Source organism: Gossypium arboreum, chromosome 13 (assembly GCF_025698485.1).
Source record: "Gossypium arboreum isolate Shixiya-1 chromosome 13, ASM2569848v2, whole genome shotgun sequence".
In the NCBI taxonomy this organism is placed as follows: domain Eukaryota; kingdom Viridiplantae; phylum Streptophyta; class Magnoliopsida; order Malvales; family Malvaceae; genus Gossypium; species Gossypium arboreum.
Window position 1 is genome coordinate 115,966,999 of NC_069082.1, and position 20,470 is coordinate 115,987,468.

At 36.5% G+C, this 20,470-nt stretch overlaps 1 non-coding gene across 1 annotated transcript; it reads left to right on the forward strand.

Moving 5' to 3' along the window:
- The first annotated feature begins 395 nt into the window (after positions 1–395).
- Positions 396–502, forward strand: LOC128287010 (small nucleolar RNA R71). The gene has a single exon (XR_008277710.1). It is a non-coding gene; the product is annotated as a small nucleolar RNA R71 (small nucleolar RNA).
- Positions 503–20,470: the final 19,968 nt, after the last annotated feature.

A 20,470-nucleotide genomic window follows, 5' to 3' on the forward strand; every position in this document is an offset into this window, starting at 1 on the left:
ATCGAGGATTATTACCCATGTAATTTAACTGCTTGTTCTCCATGTTGTAGCCATAAGGTGGGTATTCTGAATTACTCGATCCACCTCCATTTGCTTCGCACTGCATTACTGGGTAAACCTGTGAAGAACTAAGAAAACCATCAATTTTCTTATTCAAGAGTTCTACCTGATTAGAGAGCATGGTGACCGAATCATCGTTATGAACACCGGCTATTTTTGTTGGCTTTGTCCTCATGACTTGCCACTGATAGTTATTCAGTGACATCTCCTCTAAAAATTCATAGGTATCTTCAGGTGTTTTATTATTGATGGTTCCGCCAGCAACTGCGCCAACCATTTGTCGAGTCGAAGGATTCAGGCCATTATGAAAAGTTTGAACCTGTAGTCAGAGTGGTAACCCATGGTAAGGGCATCTTCGCAAAAGGTCCTTATATCTCTCCCATGCATCATAGAGTGTTTCTAAATCCATCTACACAAAAGAAGAGATATCATTCCGTAATTTAGATGTTTTAGTCGGCAAAAAATATTTTAATAAGAACTTTTCGGTCATTTGTTCCCAAGTAGTGATTGACCCCCACGGTAACGAATTCAACCACTGTTTAGCTTTGTTTCTCAATGAAAAAGGGAATAACCGAAGGCAAATGGCGTCACTAGAAATGCCATTAATTTTAAATGTACCACATAGTTCTAAAAAGTTTGCTAAATGAGTGTTTGGGATCTTCGTCCTGCAAACCATCAAACTGAACAAATTACTGTATCATTTGATTTGTGTTAGGTTTCAGTTCAAAAGTATTTGTAGCTACAACAGGTCTAACTATGCTCGATTCAGTTCCTATTAAAGAAGGTTTAGCATAATCATACATAGTGGGTGGAGTAGGATTTTGATTAATAGCAATCGCGGGAGGTAGTAGATTTTCTTGGTTTTCAGCCATCTACTCGGTGGTGGTTGAAGTATCTTCCTCTTGCTCTTCTGTGTAACGTAAGCTTCGCCTTATTTCTTTTTGGTTTCTGCAAACTGTGCGATCGATCTCACTATCAAACAGTAATGGTCCTGACGAGTTTCTCCTGGTAATAAACTAAAAAAAACCTGTCAGAAAAAAATAAATGAAGAGTTAGAAAAGAAAATAAAAATTTAAATTGCAATAAAAGTAAAATGGCTAAAGTAATAAAAATCGAGTGTTCCTAATATCTAAGTTCCCCGGCAATGGCGCCAAGAACTTGATACGAGATATTCGTGATAGGTTTTAAATATTTATAATGAATCGTTCTGGAAACTAACTATTATCACGATGAAGGCAAGTGTACCTATTGAACAGTAGTATAGCTTTAGCAAGACCGGATTATCGAACCCAAAGGAACTAAAAGTACTAGTATCAAATTTCTTTTTATTACCTAGCTTAAAAAAATAAAAGGGTTTTGTTTATCTAACTAATTAATTAAACTAAGAAATCACAAAAAAAAGAAATTTGGGGAAAATACTTTTTGGAAAATTCGATTGATTAAGACAATACCTAAGGAAAAATCCACCTAGACTTCATTTGTTATTTGACTCTGAATCGGACGATTTATTCATTCAACTTGTTCCATAGAGATCCCTAAGTTATATTATTATCTCTCTCGAGACTAACAACGTCTAACCCTAGATTGAATAATTGAAATCTCTTTCTAATTAACGCCCTAGGGTTGCATTAACTCGATCTATGAATCCCCTTATTAGGTTTCACCCTAATCCAGCAAAATCTTGTCACCCTATCTCTAGGCACGCAACCAACTCCACTGAATTATGAAAAATTTACTCTTAGACAGAGTCTATTCCTCCTCTGAATAAGAGCTTAACTCGAATCAATATCCTGGAATATCAAAACAAGAATTAAGAACACATAATTAAGAACAAGTCAAAATATTTATCATACAATTCAGATAATAATAACAAGATCCGTCTTAGGTTTCATTCCCCTTAGGTATTTAGGGGTTTTAGTTCATACTAATGAAAGAAAAAATCTCAAAAGAATAAAAATAACAAAACATAACAAAAACCAAAAACTCCTAAGGGAATTTGAAGGGAGATCTTCAGTCTTGATGGTGAATCCGGCTTCTGAGATGGATCGATCGGCTTTCCTTGAGCAATTCCTTGCTTCCTCCTCTGCGTCCCCTGTCTAAGTGCCTCCTCAGGTGTTTAAATAGGCTCTGGAATGCCTAAGAGCCCTCAAAATTGGCCTTTTCCGAATTGGACTAAACTTGGGCTCGGCAGGGACACGCTCGTGTACAATTGCTTAAGGCCGTGGTCAAGGCTGTTAAATGGGCACAGACGTGTGATCTACCCGTGTAAATTGTGCTTTGACCTTGCCAAAGGGACACGGTCGTGTGGTCTGCCCATGTAAGGAAGTCCAAGCCCTGTTGATTTCATATGTTGGCCTATTTTCTCCGTTGTTGGCCCGTTTCTCGTTCCTTTCACTCTCCTATGCTCACCTAAGTATAAAACATGAAATTAAGGCATTAGCAGCATCGAATTCACCAATTTTAAGGAAAAATCATCCATAAAATGTGCTAAGCATGGGATAGAAATATGTAAAAATTATGGTTTATCAGTGTCAATTGGATTGCTGTAGGTGTGTGCAAGTTTGGGTGCAAAATGGCTTGGTAAATAGCCTATTTTTGTCCACATAGGCTGAGACACGGGCATGTGTCTTAGCCGTGTGTGATACACGGTCAGGTTACACCACCGTGTGTCCCCTGGTGTTGAATTAAAAATCAAGTCAGTATGCTCCACACGGCCTAGCACACGGGCGTGTGATTGGTCGTGTGGCATAAGTCAGTATACCCTATAGGTTTAACACAGCCTAGCACACGGCCTGACACACAGGTGTGTGTGGCCATTTTTAAGGCAGACGGGCTATCCACACAAGCGTGTGTGTTGGCCGTGTGACCCAAGTCAGAGAGTTACACGGGGTCAGACACGGGCTGGGACACGACCATGTGATCCCATTTTGAATGTCCACACGACTTATAGCACGAGTGTATGGCCCAAATTTTACCTGGGGCCCAATAAAACCAAACCCAAATTAAACCAAGCCGAAAACCTAACAACCTCCAAAGCGCAAACCTAAATGCACCTACCCAAACCTAAGCCCAATACCCAAAATAAAAAAAAATAAAAGAAATAAAATCCAAATATCTTTACTCCACTAAACCACTCCAACCACTCCAACCACTTCACTAAACCACTCCACTAAACCACTACACTAAACCACTCCACTAAACCACCCCAACCACTCCACTTGCCTACAAAAAATTTATTTGTAAAATTTGGGTATAAAAGCCATTCAAGACAATGTTAGAGAGGGTTGTTTTTATTTTTTGGAAATGCTAGTTTTTGAAGATTAATCAAAGATCAAAGCAAAAGAGGTTTGTTTTTAGGTTTGGCCGCCGTGTACGGTGGCGCCGACGGCGGCTCGTGGGGTCCGTGACTGAAGTAAAGCCGGACCAATGGCCGGATTTAGAAAAGAGGCAGAAAGAGAGTTGAGAGCTTTGTTTTATTTTTTATTTTTTTTATTTTTACTATTATTTATATTATTATTATTATTATTTCTCATGTATATATTATTATTTATATTATTATTATATTATATATGCCTCTCCATATTTATTTATATTATTACTATCATTATTGTTACTTCTATTATTTTTATTTTTGACTACTATTATTATATATATATGTATTATTGTTTGTATTATTATTATTATTATTATTATTATCACCCTATTGTTATTACTTTACTTTTATATTCTAACATATTATTAATATTACTCATGTTTTCATTATTTTTGTTATTACTATTATTATTATATATTAGTGTATATTTTTATGTATATATATATTTATATATAGTATTGTTTTTATTACTTTAATTTAATATTTTATTATATTTGCTTTTTGTATTTCTATATTTATTATTATTATTATTATATAGTAGTGTGTATTTCTATTATATACATATATATATATATTTTTACATATAGTATTATTATTTAATTTACTTTAATATTATTCTTATTATCATTATATCCAACCCAATAATAATTCTTTCATAAAAGTAATATTCCGTATTTGGTAATTCGAGACAATTGTGCCCTAAGTTATTGGGTTTCGATTTTTCTCCTTTAACCTAAATAACGGAATACTCTTTTAAATCGCGAAATGAGTTTTGAAAAATGCTTATTCTCGGAGATACGAGGTGTTGTGCCCTAACTTACCGGGTATGGCATTTTGTTACCTCGAAATAAGATTTTTGTAAGTAAAGGCAATATTCGGTGTTCGGGAATTCGAGGAAACGTGCCCTAACTTACTAGGTTTCGATTTTCCTCGTTCACCTTAAGTAGCTGAATAACCTTTTGAAATACACGAATTTTTATATAAAAGGCAAGCTCGCTCTCGAAAATTCAAGATGTCGTGTCCTAACTTACTGGATGTGACATTTTATATTGTGAGACGATAAGGTCTTTAACATTTGAGCATTTTCTTTACAAAGAGGGATCGTATTTTAAATTCTTTCAAGTTTTCAAATTTTCGACACTAAGACACTAATTAATCAACTAGGTACCAATTTTGGGCGTATCGAGGGTGCTAATCCTTCCTTGTGCGTAACCGACTCCTGAACTCATTTTCTGATTTTCGTAGACCAAAAATTATCGTTTTAGTAAATCTTAACTTTTATTAAAATGATTAATTTAAGGTGATCCGATCACACCTCATCAAAAAAGATTGGTGGCGACTCCTCTATTCGTTTTCATTTCCAAAAATCTAAGTCGATTCCAATTTTTTCAAAAAAAATGGTTACGACAGCTTGGCGACTCCACTGGGGAGTTTTATAAGAGAGTCAAGCCACAAGTTGATTAACTTTTGTCTTTTTTCAAAAATTGAGAATTTGGTTTTGATATACGATCTCTTCATTGCGTTTCATCCGTTTTTCGTACTGTTTTCATCATTTTATTCCTATTTTCTTTAATCGTTTCAAGTTTTTATGCATATATCTTCTCGCATTGCATTTCATGACCGTTGTGTTCACACCCTTAAGTGGTAGTGAGAAACTACGCCTTCGTGAGGTTTTCACCTCTTTGCAGGATAGTGGATCATTTTCGGAATACATCCGTACCTATGGTTTCGTGAGATTTTCATCTCCATGTAGCCATAGGGAAATGTATTCTCCTGAATTGAACTCGTTTCAAATGAGCCTATAATGGGTGAGGATCGAGGAATCTGCTGGTTCAGGTACCCTTACTCTAGAACCAAACCACATATAGAGAGACTTAGGAGCCCACACTAGGTAGAGCCACTTCGAACCCCTAGTGGTCACCCGAATTGGTTTATTTGTTATTTATTTATCCTACACTAACGTGTTTTATTTTTGTTTTATTTATAATTGCATTACATTACATCATCCTAGGAAGGAGGTGTTGATTCATATTTGATGCTAAATAGAATAGTTTGTCATAAGAAAATGGATTTCTTGAAAAGTGGATTATAATACGGTTGTCTAAATATGGTCCAAGTGAACACATGAAAGAAGACTGATAGCCAGTGAAGAAATACAAGACTTTGCTTCATTGCCTGAAGACAGAAACTGACAAAGACTATTCGAGAGCCGTCACGTCTTGACCTTCTTAAAGGAGCTGACAAGTATCACAGTAATAAGTGAGCAACGAGTCGCAGCCTAGATCTAGCAAAAAAGGAGTTAGTATAGACATCTCTTGGAGAATTTGTCAAATTCGACCATAAGATCCGGATATAAAGAGGAAGATCGGTGTCTTCACTTGGAATATAAGAGAAAAGCCGTATATGTAGTCCGTTTTATGTAAAGGAATTTGCTTTCTAGAAAAGTTGTTCTAACAAAATTAAATTTAGAATCAATGCCTTCCTTTTTTTTTGCATTCATGCATTTGCATTACATTACATCAAAGAAAAGAATGTGTTGATTCGAAATTCGATTCCTAAATAGAATAGTTTGTCATAAGGAAACGAATTTCTTGATAAAGTAGATTATAGTGCGGTTGCCTGAATATAGTCCAAGTAAACATGATGAGAGAAACCTGGTAGTTCACGGAGGAATACATGATGTAATTGCCAGAGATTCAAGCCAACAAAGGCATGACGAGAGAAAGCCGGAAGTCCACGAAGGAATACATGACTTGATTTAATTGCCAATGAAGATTATCCAAGAGCCGACACTTTTTGATGAGTATCATGGAGATAAGCGAGCAAGAGATCGAGGCTCAGATTAAGCAGCAAGGAACTAGCAAAGGCATCTTTTGGAGAATTTATAGGATTCGACCATGAAGAAAAGATCAGCGTTTACTTGGACTATGAAGGGCAATACCGCATATGTAATCTATTTTCATGTAAAGAAATATGTTTTCTAGAAAAGTTATTCTAATGGAATTGAATTCAAGATCAACATCTTCCTTTCTTTTGCATTCATTCCATACATTTTCATTACATTGCAACATTTGCATTAAACTTTCACTAAAGAACCCTGATTAAACAAAATTATCTCAGTTAACCTGGAAACCAACGAGAATCAAGCAACCGAACACAGCTACTATACCCGCCGTAAAACCAAAGCAATGGACCAGAGATTAGAAAGGATAGAACAAATGCAAAGGGAGATACAAGAACAATTACAAGCGCAGATGCAAGAGCAACTGGCTAAGATACAACAAGATATGAAGGAAAAAATGGAAGAATCCCCAAATAATCTGATAGGCCAGTTGGCACAGTTGCTGGCTAGAGAACGCGAGAAAGGGAAGAGTATTATAGGGAACAATAATGAAGACCCTATCTATCCTCCAGGCTTTGCTCTGGTAAACACTCAACCACAACCGAAGGTGCATCCATGAACGGTACCCGTCACTATCAGGCCCTAGCAATACCAAGCCAATGGCTCAACACCAATGAATATTCTTATAGGATCGGGCTCTAATCCTGGGGATAATCCAGCTAATCTATTGGTCCTGGACCTTGATGACATGGCAGAAATGGAGAAAGGAAAAGTAGACATGGCAAAACAACTCGATGATAGGTTTAAATGGCTTGAAGAAAAGTTTAAAGTAATGGAGACTGCTGATTATCGTGGCAGGATCGACGCTAAGGACTTAAGCTTGGTCCCAGATCTAGTGCTTCCACCAAAATTTAAAATTCCGAAGTTCAAAAAGTATAATGGGACGAGCTGCCCTGAAGCTCATATTACGATGTTCTGTCGAAGGATGACAGGGTATGTTAACAATGACTAGCTTTTGATCCACTGTTTCCAAGATAGTCTGATCGGATCTGTGGCCAAGTGGTATAACCAGCTCAGCCGTGCCCAAATTGGTTCATGGAAGGACTTGGCTCAAGCTTTCATGAAACAATACGGTCACGTGACAGACATAGCACCTGACAGAATTACTCTACAAAACATGAAAAAGAAGTCAGGTGAGAGCTTCAGGCAGTATGCACAACGGTGGAGGGAAATAGCGATGCAAGTCCAGCCACCTCTCTTGGAGAAGGAAACGAACATGCTTTTCATCAATACTTTGAAGGCCCCATTCATCACCCATATGATTGGGAATACTACCAAAAGTTTTTCCGATATGGTAATGGCAGGCGAGATGATTGAGAATGCCATAAGAGGTGGCAAGATTGAAGTTGAAGAAACTACCAAGAGGTCAGTTCCAAAGAAAAGGGAGAATAAAGTGAACAGTACGAGCTCATACAATAGAGATCACTCAAGGTCAATAACTGTCAATCAACCAAAGGTAACTACGAGGGGGCAACAAGGTTCGACAAAGCAGGAATCAAGTGTAAGGTAAAATTTTGAAAAGCTCCAATTTACGCCAATCCTAATGTCGTATAAGGAGTTATATCAAAGTTTATTTGATTCACATGTGGTGTCCCCATATTATATAAAGTCGTTGCAACCCCCATACCCCAAATGGTATGATTCAAACGCTCAATGTGATTATCATGCGGAAGTATCGGGGCATTCAATAGAAAACTATACTACCTTCAAGAATACGGTTGAAAGACTCCTCGAGATGGGGATTGTGAAGTTTGATGATACCCCTGGTACAAAGAGTCCGTTACCAAATCACGATGATAAGAGCAAATGATTAAAGGACTCTGTCAAATATGGAAAAATAAGAAGAGGATTAGTAGCATTGGATCCTGAGTAGAGAAACTTGTGAGGCATTCGTCCTTACAAACCTGGAAATGTTTTGAACGGTTAGTCTGTAGAGGAACCTCTTGTAGTTTTTAGAGCTAATCTAGAGTAATATTCAAAACACGCTTGTTGCTTTAAGCCTAGAAGCAATTAAGCCCCTTTTGTGAAATAGGCTTGTGTCCTAAGTCTTTATTTCAATAAAATGAATCTTTTTGAGCAAATATTCTTTGATTTCATCTCATACGGTACAAATAATTGTTCTTAGATTCTTTTGTTCTTTGGAATTTATTTCAAATATTCATTTATTCTTCATTCATGATCATACCATACAAATAATCATCCTTAGAATCATTTATTCTTTAGAATCTGCCTTCAGCAGGTCCCCAGTTATCAATGATGTGAGTAACGCTGTCATTAACTCCGAGTCTCCTTTTGAGCAAAATATGGGCCTAAAGGGATCTCAACACTCTGAAGATGATAGAGATGTAGACTACTCTCTGATTTGTTAAGGATGGTAGAGTAAGATGAAAACAAATCCTCTCTTACAAAAAGGCAGTAGATAGTAGGCCTAGGACAAGAGAAAGAGGCAAACATCGGAGTTTGCATTACCATAAAGGCAAAGCGAGATGTCATTAAGTCACTTCCGAGAATTTAAAGATTTTTTGCACGATCATATCAAGATACGTCTGGCTATTAAGACAGGAGGATGTTGCAGGGTTTTGAATGACATATGCTAATGGTTTTACGATGGCCAGGCTAATCATGAGATTTGGGTTCTGCTGGTCTACCATAGAAAGGGATTGTATCAGTATGTCATAAATGCCAAATTGATGGAGAGAAAATTCATATGCCCCTTCATTCTTTCAACTTTCTCTATGTAGGGCATGGAGATTATTGGGCCAATCTCGTTGAAGGCTTCTAGCAGGCATCAATTACTTCGCCAAGAGGGTGAAAGTCGCTTCATATGTCAATCATCAAATCCTAAAAAAAAAAAGAAATCATGGAAAGATGACTGAAACTTGTAAATATCGGCATAATAAGTCATCATGTACCCTCTATGCTCATCGAACGTCAGCCAGGACCTTAGCTGGGGCAACACATTGCTCGTTGGTTTATGGAATAGAATCGGTTTTGAAGATGAGATTCTTTTCCTCCGAGTCTCGTCAGAGCTGAAGTTAGATAAGGTAAAATGGATCCAATCCTGATAAGATCAATTGAATTTGAAGAAAGAGGGTCCAAAACTATCTATCGAGGTCTAATACGCCGGAAATGATTAATGTGAACTTACTATAAAGAGGTTTATCCTAGAGAATCCACGAGGGGAACTTGATAGTGAAGAATATCCTTCCTATATAAAAGGACTTCAGAGAAAAGTGGATGCCAAACTGGAAAATACCTTATGTAGTAAAGAAGGCCTATTCTGGAGGGGCATTGATATTAACCGAAATGGATGGCAAAGATTTGCCCAAGTCAGTGAATTCAAATCCAGTTAAGGAGTGTATTCTACCTAAAAAGGAAGAAGCCAATGTGAAAACTCGCAAAGAGAGCCCTAAAAAAAACACACAGAAAAACAAAATAAAAAACAAAAAATTCTAAAAAAAAAGCGGAAAAAAAGAGAAGCCAGGGTGAAACCCCGCAAATGGAGCCTTGAGACTAAAAGGGTTTCGAGTTGAAAACCCGAAAAAGACAGCTCAAATTTGGATCAAAGTGGGGCATACATTAGTGTTGCTATGCCTGAATTAACAGTGAAGAAGTATGCTACGTCTTGGAGCATCTACAAAGTACTCCGGATCCCCCAAACACATATTGAGCTCAGAAAGGTCCTCAAAAAGTTGGTACAGAGAAGCTCAGGCTGTGATATCTGGGGCATCTAGCTTCCATTTTGCCCATTTTGAATTTGTTATCTAGATATGTCCAAATAAATTTTCTTCTTATTGCATTGCTATCTTTGATTAAATCATTCGTTTTGAGTTGATTTCCTTCTTATTGCATTTGCAATCTTTGATTAATTTATCCATTTCGAGTTATGCTCCTAATCAATTTCCTTATTATTCATTGTTTTGATCTTTTTCAAGCATTTTGCATTGAAATAATGATTAATGGACTAATAACACTTTCACAAAAGAAGTTTTACATATTACTCTGGAAGTTTCTAAATGATACAAGAACCTGAAACAGGACTATTGTTTAGAACTCACCAAGCCTAAGGGTTGGAAATATTATCTCTTTGGACTCTTTATTGGTTGAACCAAAAGACAAGACATTTCGTCAGTGATACAACCTCGACAAATGACGAGCAATGTCGACCTAAGTGTAAAAGGGGGTCATTCTCGAGAAAAGAAAATGATACTCTGCATTCATATACATCTGGTCATTACACCCAGGGAATAGTGTAACAGATCGAACTGATTGAAGATGATACAAATCCTATGCCTTTGAGTTGCAGCGAAATGGATGGAAGAAACCAAATGTTATTCCTCTGAAATTGCAGTAGGAGGCACAAACTTCATGTCCCAAAAGGTACAGTGAAAGGGACTCTGAAATTACAGCGGAGCAAGCTTGCTGAGCAAAATGTGATTGTTTCTTTGACTTTTCTGTCAAGAATACCGGCCGAACAAGATGCCAGCGTAATACATTAGCGATAATGTCCTAATGAACAACGAACAATGATACCTTAAGCCTGTTTAAAAAAAGCTCATGACATTTCTACAATAACACATCTAGTTAGGAGTATTTGATTCATTTCAATCATAGCATCCTAATTATTTGGCATAAGCATGGATACATGAAATTGATTTTACAGATCATGTTCCTCAGAGGACAGTGCAGTAGAATCGGTAAATTCACAAGTCTTAACCCCCTAAGCAGTAGGGCAACAAGCTGAAGATATCCAAGATGATTTGGCATCTCTGTATCAGGCGGAGAGCAGATCGAAGACATAGCTGATTTGGCTTTCACGTGTTTACGTTGAAGCAAATCTAAGATGATTTGGCATGTCTGTATTGTCAGAGAACAAATCGAAGTCTAGCATCTCCACTTCGACGGAAGGCAGACACATAGCAGATCCAACCTTCAGATGTTTATACTAAAGTAGATCTAAGATGGTTTGACATCCTTGTGCTTACAAGGAGCAAATCAAAGACATAGCTGATTTGGCTTTCACGTGCTTACGTTAAAGCAAATCTAAGATGATTTGGCATCTCTGTATTGTCAGAGAACAAATTGAAGTCTGGCATCTCCACTTCGATGGAGGGTAGATACATAGCAGATCCAACCTTCAAATGTTTATACTGAAGCAGATCCAAGATGGTTTGCCATCCAAGGAGCAAATCGAAGACATAGCTGATTTCGCTTTCACGTGTTTACGTTGAAGCAAATCCAAGATAATTTGGCGTCTCTATAGCGGCGGAGAGCAGATCGAAGATAGCAGATCTGACATTCCTGTGCTTATAGTGAAGCAGATAGAAGATTTCAGCATGGCATCCCTGTGCTTATAGGGAACAGATCAAAGATAGCAGATCTGACATTCCTGTGTTTACAGTGAAGCAGATCGAAGATTTCAGCATGGCATCCCTGTGCTTATAGGGAACAAGTTGAAGATAGCAGATTTGGCATCCCTGTGCTTATAGGGAACAGATCGAAGATAGCGATCGACATTCCCGTGCTTACAAAGTGAAGCAGATCGAAGATTTCAGCATGGCATCCCTGTGCTTATAGGGAACAAGTTGAAGATAGCAGATTTGGCATCCCTGTGCTTATAGGGAATAGATCGAAGATAGCAGATCTGACATTCCTGTGCTTACAGTGAAGCAGATCGAAGATTTCAGCATGGCATCCCTGTGCTTATAGGGAACAAGTTGAAAACAGCAGATTTGGCATCCCTGTGCTTATAGGGAACAGATCAAAGATAGCAGATCTGACATTCCTGTGCTTACGGTGAAGCAGATCGAAGATTTCAGCATGGAATCCCTGTGCTTATAGGGAACAAGTTGAAGATAGCAGATTTGGCATCCCTGTGTTTATAGGGAACAAGTTGAAGACAGCAGATTTGGCATCCCTGTGTTTATGGGGAACAGATAGAAGAAGCAGATCAAGAACTCAAGACTTGGCGAGCCCGGGCAAAATTGGTCTTTTTATAGTCTTTGCTCTGTTCTTGTTACACAACAACAAGCAAAGAGGGGCAGCTGTATGGCCCAAATTTTGCTCGGGGCCCAATAAAACCAAACCCAAATTAAACCTAGCCCAAAACCTAACAACCTCCAAAGCCCAAACCTAAATGCACCTACCCAAACCTAAGCCCAATACCCAAAATAAAAAAAAATAAAAGAAATAAAATCCAAATATCTTTACTCCACTAAACCACTCCAACCACTCCAACCACTCCAACCACTTCACTAAACCACTCCACTAAACCACTCCACTAAACCACCCCAACCACCCTACTAAACCACTCCACTAAACCACCCCAACCACTCCACTTGCCTACAAAAAATTTATTTGTAAAATTTGGCTATAAAAGCCATTCAAGACAATGTTAGAGAGGGTTGTTTTTGTTTTTTGGAAATGCTAGTTTTTGAAGATTAATCAAAGATCAAAGCAAAGAGGTTTTTTAGGTCCTATTGCGTGTACGGTGGCTTTGTGAAATCCGTGATCGAAGCAAAGCGGACCAATGGCGGATTTAGAAAAGAGCGAAAGAGAGTTGAGAGCTTTGTTTTATTTTTTATTTTTTTATTTTTACTATTATTTATATTATTATTATTATTATTATTATTTCTCATGTATATATTATTATTTATATTATTATTATATTATATATGCCTCTCCATATTTATTTATATTATTACTATCATTATTGTTACTTCTATTATTTTTATTTCGACTACTATTATTATATATATATATATGTATTATTGTTTGTATTATTATTATTATTATTATTATTATTATTATTATTATCACCCTATTGTTATTACTTTACTTTTGTATTCTAATATATTATTAATATTACTCATATTTTCATTATTTTTGTTATTACTATTATTATTATATATTAGTGTATATTTTTATGAATATATATATATATATAGTATTGTTTTTATTACTTTAATTTAATATTTTATTATATTTGCTTTTGTATTTCTATATTTATTATTATTATCATTATTATATAGTAGTGTGTATTTCTATTATATACATATATATATATATATTTGTATATAGTATTATTATTTACTTTACTTTAATATTATTCTTATTATCATTATATCCAACCCAATAATAATTCTTTCATAAAGTAATATTCCGTATTTGGTAATTCGAGACAATCGTACCCTAACTTACTGGTTTCGATTTTCTCCTTTAACCTAAATAACGGAATACTCTTTTAAATCGCGACATGAGTTTTGAAAATGCTTATTCTCGGAGATACGAGGTGTTGTGCCCTAACTTACCGGGTATGGCATTTTGTTACCTCGAAATAAGATTTTTGAAAGTAAAGGCAATATTCGGTGTTCGGGAATTCGAGGAAACGTGCCCTAACTTACTAGGTTTCGATTTTCCTCGTTCACCTTAACTAACTGAATAACCTTTTGAAATACATGAATTTTTATATAAAAGGCAAGCTCGCTCTCGAAAATTCAGGATGTCGTGTCCTAACTTACTGGATGTGACATTTTATATTGTGAGACGATAAGGCCTTTAACATTTGAGCATTTTCTTTACAAAGAGGGATCGTGTAATATCCCGAATTAGGGCCTAATCGGAATAGTGGTTTCGTGACCATAAATCTGATATAGAAATAATTATTTTATAATTATTTTGAGGTTTATGATATGATTGCATGATTGTGTGAAAATTTCGTGATGAAATTCTATGCCTAAAGTGCTTAAATTGAAAGTAGGGACTAAATCGAATAAGTTGCAAAACTTGCATTCTAGAAGTTTTTAGTATGAAATTGTTTTGGAATATTAATGAGGAGGTCTTAAATAGCAATTTGACCAATTTTAAGTTCATGGAAAAATTAGGACATGGAAGGAATTTTTGGAAAGTTTAGTAGTAAGGGTATTTTGGTCATTTAGTTATTAAAATGAATTAAAAACAAAATTAAAAGCCAATTTTGTCCATCTTCTTCATTAGGCCGAAATTTCAAGGGTTCTCCATAGCTAGGGTTTGTTTCAAGCTTCCAAGTTCCATAGTAAGTGATTCCAAGCCCCGTTTTTAATGATTTTTACGTTTTTGAGATCCCGGTAACTCGATAAAGCTTATGTTAGCAATAATTTAACCTAGGGTTTATATTTGGAAAAATACCCATAGGTGAAATTTGTGTATTTTGATGTTTTATGATAGAATATGAAGTTTTAAATTATGTTAGACAACTTGTACTACTCGATTTTAAGCAAAAGCAGTAAAATGGCTTAATCGGTAAAAATACCTAATAGTCACAAGTACATGTTAGAGTGAGAATTTGATGTTGCCATAGAAGAGAAAAGTGATCAGCATGTTGTAAAACATAAGAATAAGGAATAAAGTTTAATCCAGAGCCTAGGGGCAAAAATGTAAATATGCAAAAGTTTAGGGGTAAAATTGTAATTTTGCCAAAATTTGAGTTAAGGATTAATTTGATAATGTGAGTATTAAATAGGCTAAATGTGTTATTTTAGATCAAGAAAGGCGTGGAATCGACCTCAATCGAGGAAAAGAAAAGATTGTGGACTAAATTGCAAAATCCTTGTATTTTGGTACCAAGGTAAGTTCATGTGTAAATAATGTAGCATAATGGTTATTTTAAGTTATTGATGTTAATTATATGCTATGCTGAATTTTATTATGAAATGTATGCTTTGTGGTTAATTTCAAATAATATGTAAATTATGTGAACTACTTGTTAAATATAATTGTTCTGAGTATTGATTTGGCATTCTACGGAAGGCGGCAAGGATAAGTGTTCGAGGAAAAAGCCCGTTTGAACCTTAGGAATAGATTAGGATACAAGTGACATGTCACTAGGATGGTTGAGCATCCGAACTCGTTGAGTTGAGTCCGAGTTCACTTATGGATGCGAATGTCCGAACTCGTTGAGTTGAGTCCGAGTTCGTGAGATGTAACTAGGCATCCGAACTCGTTGAGTTGAGTCCGAGTTCACTTATGGATGCAAACGCTGAGCTTGTTGAGTTGAGTCTGAGTTCGCTTATGGGCGGGTTACATGATTGCTTGATTGCATATATGGCACTTATGTGCAAGTTATCCATGTATCGAATTATATTCGATGTGTTCAACGGGTAAAGTTCTACTCAAATGGAGGAATATTGGAGATGTAAAGAGATGTATTGGTAAGTGATGTGAAATGGATATTTTGGACAGGTATGTATTTAACCCTCGGGTTGAGTATTGATACAACCACGATAAGGTAATAAGATGATGAAAAATGATTAAAATGTGATATGTGTTTTAGTGATACATGCTAATGTTGATTGGTATGACTGTTTGTTATGTTACTTATTATTTGCATATGAACTTACTAAGCATTTATGCTTACTCCTCCTTCTTACTCATTGTAGTTTTGGACAAGCCATTTCAGAGTCGGGATAGGTCGAAGGCTCGATCACACTATCCAGGAAGACTTTTGGTAATGGCTTGTAAATTTAAGTATGGCATGTATAGCAATATACCTTTTTGTGTAAATGATCTTATGGTATGGTGATGGAATGGTTGAGGAAATGCTTGATAATGATAAATTATGAAAATAGTTAGTTTAGATTATATTTGATGTTAAGGAAAATTATTAAGATAATTAGTGCATAAAAACTCATAAAAGGGATGAAATTTGTCATAAACAGAATCTTGCAGCAACAACGACGCAAGTTTAAAATTTACTAAAATCATAGAAATTGAACTTGGTGATGAACTACATATCAAATTGAATCTTATTATGTCTAGTTTCACATGAAACAAATGAAACAGGTAAAGGAATTATATGTTACAAGATATTTGAATTTTAGTGAAACAGAGTCATAGCAGTTTCTGAATCCCCTGTTCCAACTTTATAAATTCACCATAAATTGTAAAGATATAATTAGGTAGTGTATTTTATATTCTCAGAATCCTTATTGAGTCTAGTTTCAGGAGAAATAAACCTCATAGTCATATGGATTTTTTACAGAGAGAAATGTGGTTCGTAGTAAACAGAGGTCAGACCAGTCAAGTCCTGAAACAGGGGTAACTTTAACTAATAAATTGTACTAATTGGACCAACCAAAAATTCTAGAAAAAAAATTAGTAGATAGGATATGAGTTTAGATTTAGGGAAAATTTACGGATCTTGATTTCAAGTTTCGTAACTTGAGATATGATTTTTCTTGTGACTGTGATGCAAGTAGCTTAAAAGCTGTGAATGTAGAAATAAATAATCCAAAGTTCTAAATATGTTAAATTAAGCTTAGTAACACCTCATACTCGACTCGTGACGGTCTCGAGGCGTGGGGCGTTACATTTAGTGGTATCAGAGTAGGTTTAGTCGGTTCTCGGACTATGTGTTGTATGTACGGATTTTGCTATACATGCCATATGTATGAATTGTGATAGTGTGACGACTTGACCTTTTAAATGAATTTTTTATATAGTAAATGGATCCCGATCCATTGTGGCAGATGAAGTAGAGAGTAATGCGCCACTCGGCTGAAGGAGCAGTACGATTGAAAACCCACCCCTCTTGTTGGTCGGGGAGGAGGAGAAAGGATCGGAAGCCTTTCTCCAAATGATTAGTGCATGGTACATCGAGTTCGTTAAATGCGTACCCAAATGTACGACCTCCCCACCTCCCCAATTCCTCAACCTGTACCCCGATGCCTCAAGGTATGGATATGATAAAATTTCATAGAACGCCGGTTGATAGAATAAGTAAACAAGGGCTGAAGAATTTAGAGCAAATATTGATGATGATGCGAGAAAGCGAGTTACGGCTTGAAAATTCTATCCGGTATTTGATGAATTATCTTGTATACGAAGAATGTTTGAAATGTACTACATCTTTGTTGAGAGATTCAGCCTATAATTGGTGGAAGACTTTGATTTTGATGGTACCGAAAGAGGGTAACACAGGAATTCTTTCAAGAAGAGTTTGGAAGAAATATATTAGTGAAAGGTTTATTGATCGAAATGTAAAGAGTTTCTTGAGTGAAGCAAGGTAATATGACGGTCTCGAATATGAAAGAGAGTTTGTTCGATTGAGTAAGTATGCGGGAATATGTTCCTCTGAAGCCAAGATGTGCCGACGATTTGAAGACGGGCTCAACGAAGACATTAAAGTATTTGTCGGGATCCTTGAACTAAAAGAAATGGTAGTCTTGGTTGATCGAGCTTGCAAGGTGAAGAACTACTTAAAGAAAAGAAAAAGGTAGAGGTGAGACTAGAAATTGGAAGAAAAGACCGATGAGTAGTTCATTTTCACAAGAACCTAGAAAGTCAAGGAATATGAATCCTCGTTCCCAAGCTTCAATTTGGACAATCATATGGGAATTATAAGAAGCAAAATGTGGGTCCTAAATCTCGAATACTTGCAGCCGATGTAGGGAACTCGAGATTTGTTAAACCCTAAGTGCCCGATGTGGTAGAAATCATTTTGGTCCGCAGAGCAAATGAATGTTTTCGATGTGGTTTTCCGGATCATTTTATTAGAGGCGCTTGAGAGAGAGAAAGAAAAATTTGAGAATGTAAAAGCTAGTGGTGCAGACTCGAGGGAAGGTATCCAGAAAAGTGGAAGTGAAACAAGCGATAAGAATGTAGCGAGGATGCCGGTTAGACTTGAAGGAAGGGCCCGGCTAGAACTTATGCTATTAAAGCGCATGAAGATGCTTCCTCACCGATGTGATTACGGTACATTTCTCTCTATAATGTTAATGTTATTGCTTTGATTGATCCGGTTCTACTAATTCATATGTGTGCATGAAATTGGTGTCTAGTATGAATATACTGTTGAGAACATAGAATTTATGATTAGAGTGTCGAATCCGTTAGGCAAATGTGTATTTATTGATAAAGTATGTAAGAAATGTCCTTTAATGATTCGGGATCATTACTTTCCTACCGACTTGATGTTGTTGCCGTTTGATGAGTTTGATGTTATTTTGGGTATGGATTGGTTGACATTGCATAATGCTAAAATAAATTGCAAAGAAAAGGTTATAGAATTAAAGTGTGAAAATGGTGAAACTCTGCGGGTTGAATCGGATAAATCGAGGCATTGCCTAGTGTGATTTCTTCAATGTCGGCTCAAAGATATCGAGAAAGGGTTATGAAGCTTATTTGGCATATGTAATTAATACAAAAGAAGTTGAAAAGAAAGTTGAATTAGTCTTGGGTTGTGTGTGAATTTGCGGACGTATTTCCGGAAGAATTGCGGGTTTGCCTCGGTCGGGAAGTAGAATTTGGTATTGATTTGATCAGGGAGCGACTTCGATTTCGATTGCTCCGTATAAAATGGCACCAGCAGAGTTGAAGGAATTAAAGTCGCGATTGCAAGAGTTGGTGATAAAGGTTTTGTGAGACCGAGTTTTTCACCTTGGGGTGCTCCGTGTCATTTGTGAAAAGAAGGATGGTTCTATGAGGTTGTGTGTTGATTATCGGCAGTTAAACGAGGTGACAATCAAAAACAAGTATCCGTTGCCAAGAATTGATGATTTGTTTGATCAGCTAAAATGAGCGACATGGTTTTCAAAGATTGACTTGAGATCTGGGTATTACCAACTGCGGGTAAAGGAGTCGGATGTGCCTAAAACTGCTTTTAGAACAAGGTACGGTCATTATGAATTTTTAGTTATGCCATTCGGGTTGACAAATGCTCTCTTTGTGTTTATGGATTTAATGAATCGCATATTTCGCCATACTTGGACAGATTTGTTGTGGTGTTTATAGATGATATTTTAATTTATTCAAAAGATGAGACGAGCATCTTGAGCATTTGAGGATAGTTTTGCAAACTTTGAGAGATAAGCAGCTGTATGCTAAGTTTAGTAAAAGTGAATTTTGGCTCCGGGAAGTTGGATTTTTGGGTCATATTGTTTCAGGTGATGGTATACGGGTTGATCCTAGTAAAATTTCAGCCATTGTTGATTGGAAACCACCGAAAAACGTAACTGAAGTTAGAAGTTTCTTGGGGCTAGCTGGGTATTATCGGCGGTTTGTAAATGGATTTTCTATAATTGCTGCTCCTATGACTAGACTACTCCGAAAGGATGTTAAATTTGAATGGACGGAAGAATGTCAACAGAGTTTTGAAGAATTGAAAAAGTTATTAACTGAAGCACCAGTGTTGGTACAACCCGAATTAGGTAAAGAATTTGTGGTGTATAGTGATGCTTCTCTAAATGGTTTGGGGTGTGTACTCATGCAAGAAGGAAAAGTGGTGGCTTATGCTTGAGGCGTTAAAACCTCATGAGAGGAATTATCCTACTCACGTTTGGAATTGGTCTGCAGTGGTGTTTGCTTTGAAGATTTGGCGACATTATTTGTATGGTGAAAAGTGCGAGTATATACCGATCACAAAAGTCTTAAATACTTGATGTCACAAAAGACTTGAATTTGAGACAATGAAGATGGTTGGAGTTATTGAAAGATTATGAGCTTGTTATTGATTATCATCCGAAAAGCGAATGTGGTTGCCGATGCTTTAAGTAGAAAGTTGTTGTTTGCTTTGAGAGTTATGAACACTCGTTGAAAATGTCGGATGACGGTTCGATTCTAGCGAGTTAAGAGCAAGACCGATGTTTTACAAGAGATTTGAAACTCGGAAAAATGATCAAGATTTACTAGCCAAAAGAAAATAAAGTGTGAAGGCGTCACGGGATCGATTTGAATTGGTTCGATGGGTGCTTAATGTTTAAAGATCGGATTTTTGTCAGAAGAATGAGGAATTGATTCAAAAGATCCTACAGGAAGCACATAGTGGTTATTTCTCGATTCATCCGGGTAGTACGAAAATGTATAATGACTTGAAGAAAATGTATTGGTGGAATGGAATGAAAAGAGATATATCAGAGTTTGTGTCCAAATGCTTAATTTTTCAACAGGTGAAAGCTGAACACCAAGTACCTTTAGGATTACTCCAGCCTATTATGGTTCCTGAATGGAAATGGGATCGGATTACTATGGATTTTATTTCAGGATTGCCATTGACTCCGGGAAAGAAAGATGCCATCTGGGTAATAGTTGACTGATTAACTAAGTCGGCTCATTTTATCCCGTACGTCACGGATTATTCTCTTAACAAGTTGGCTGAACTG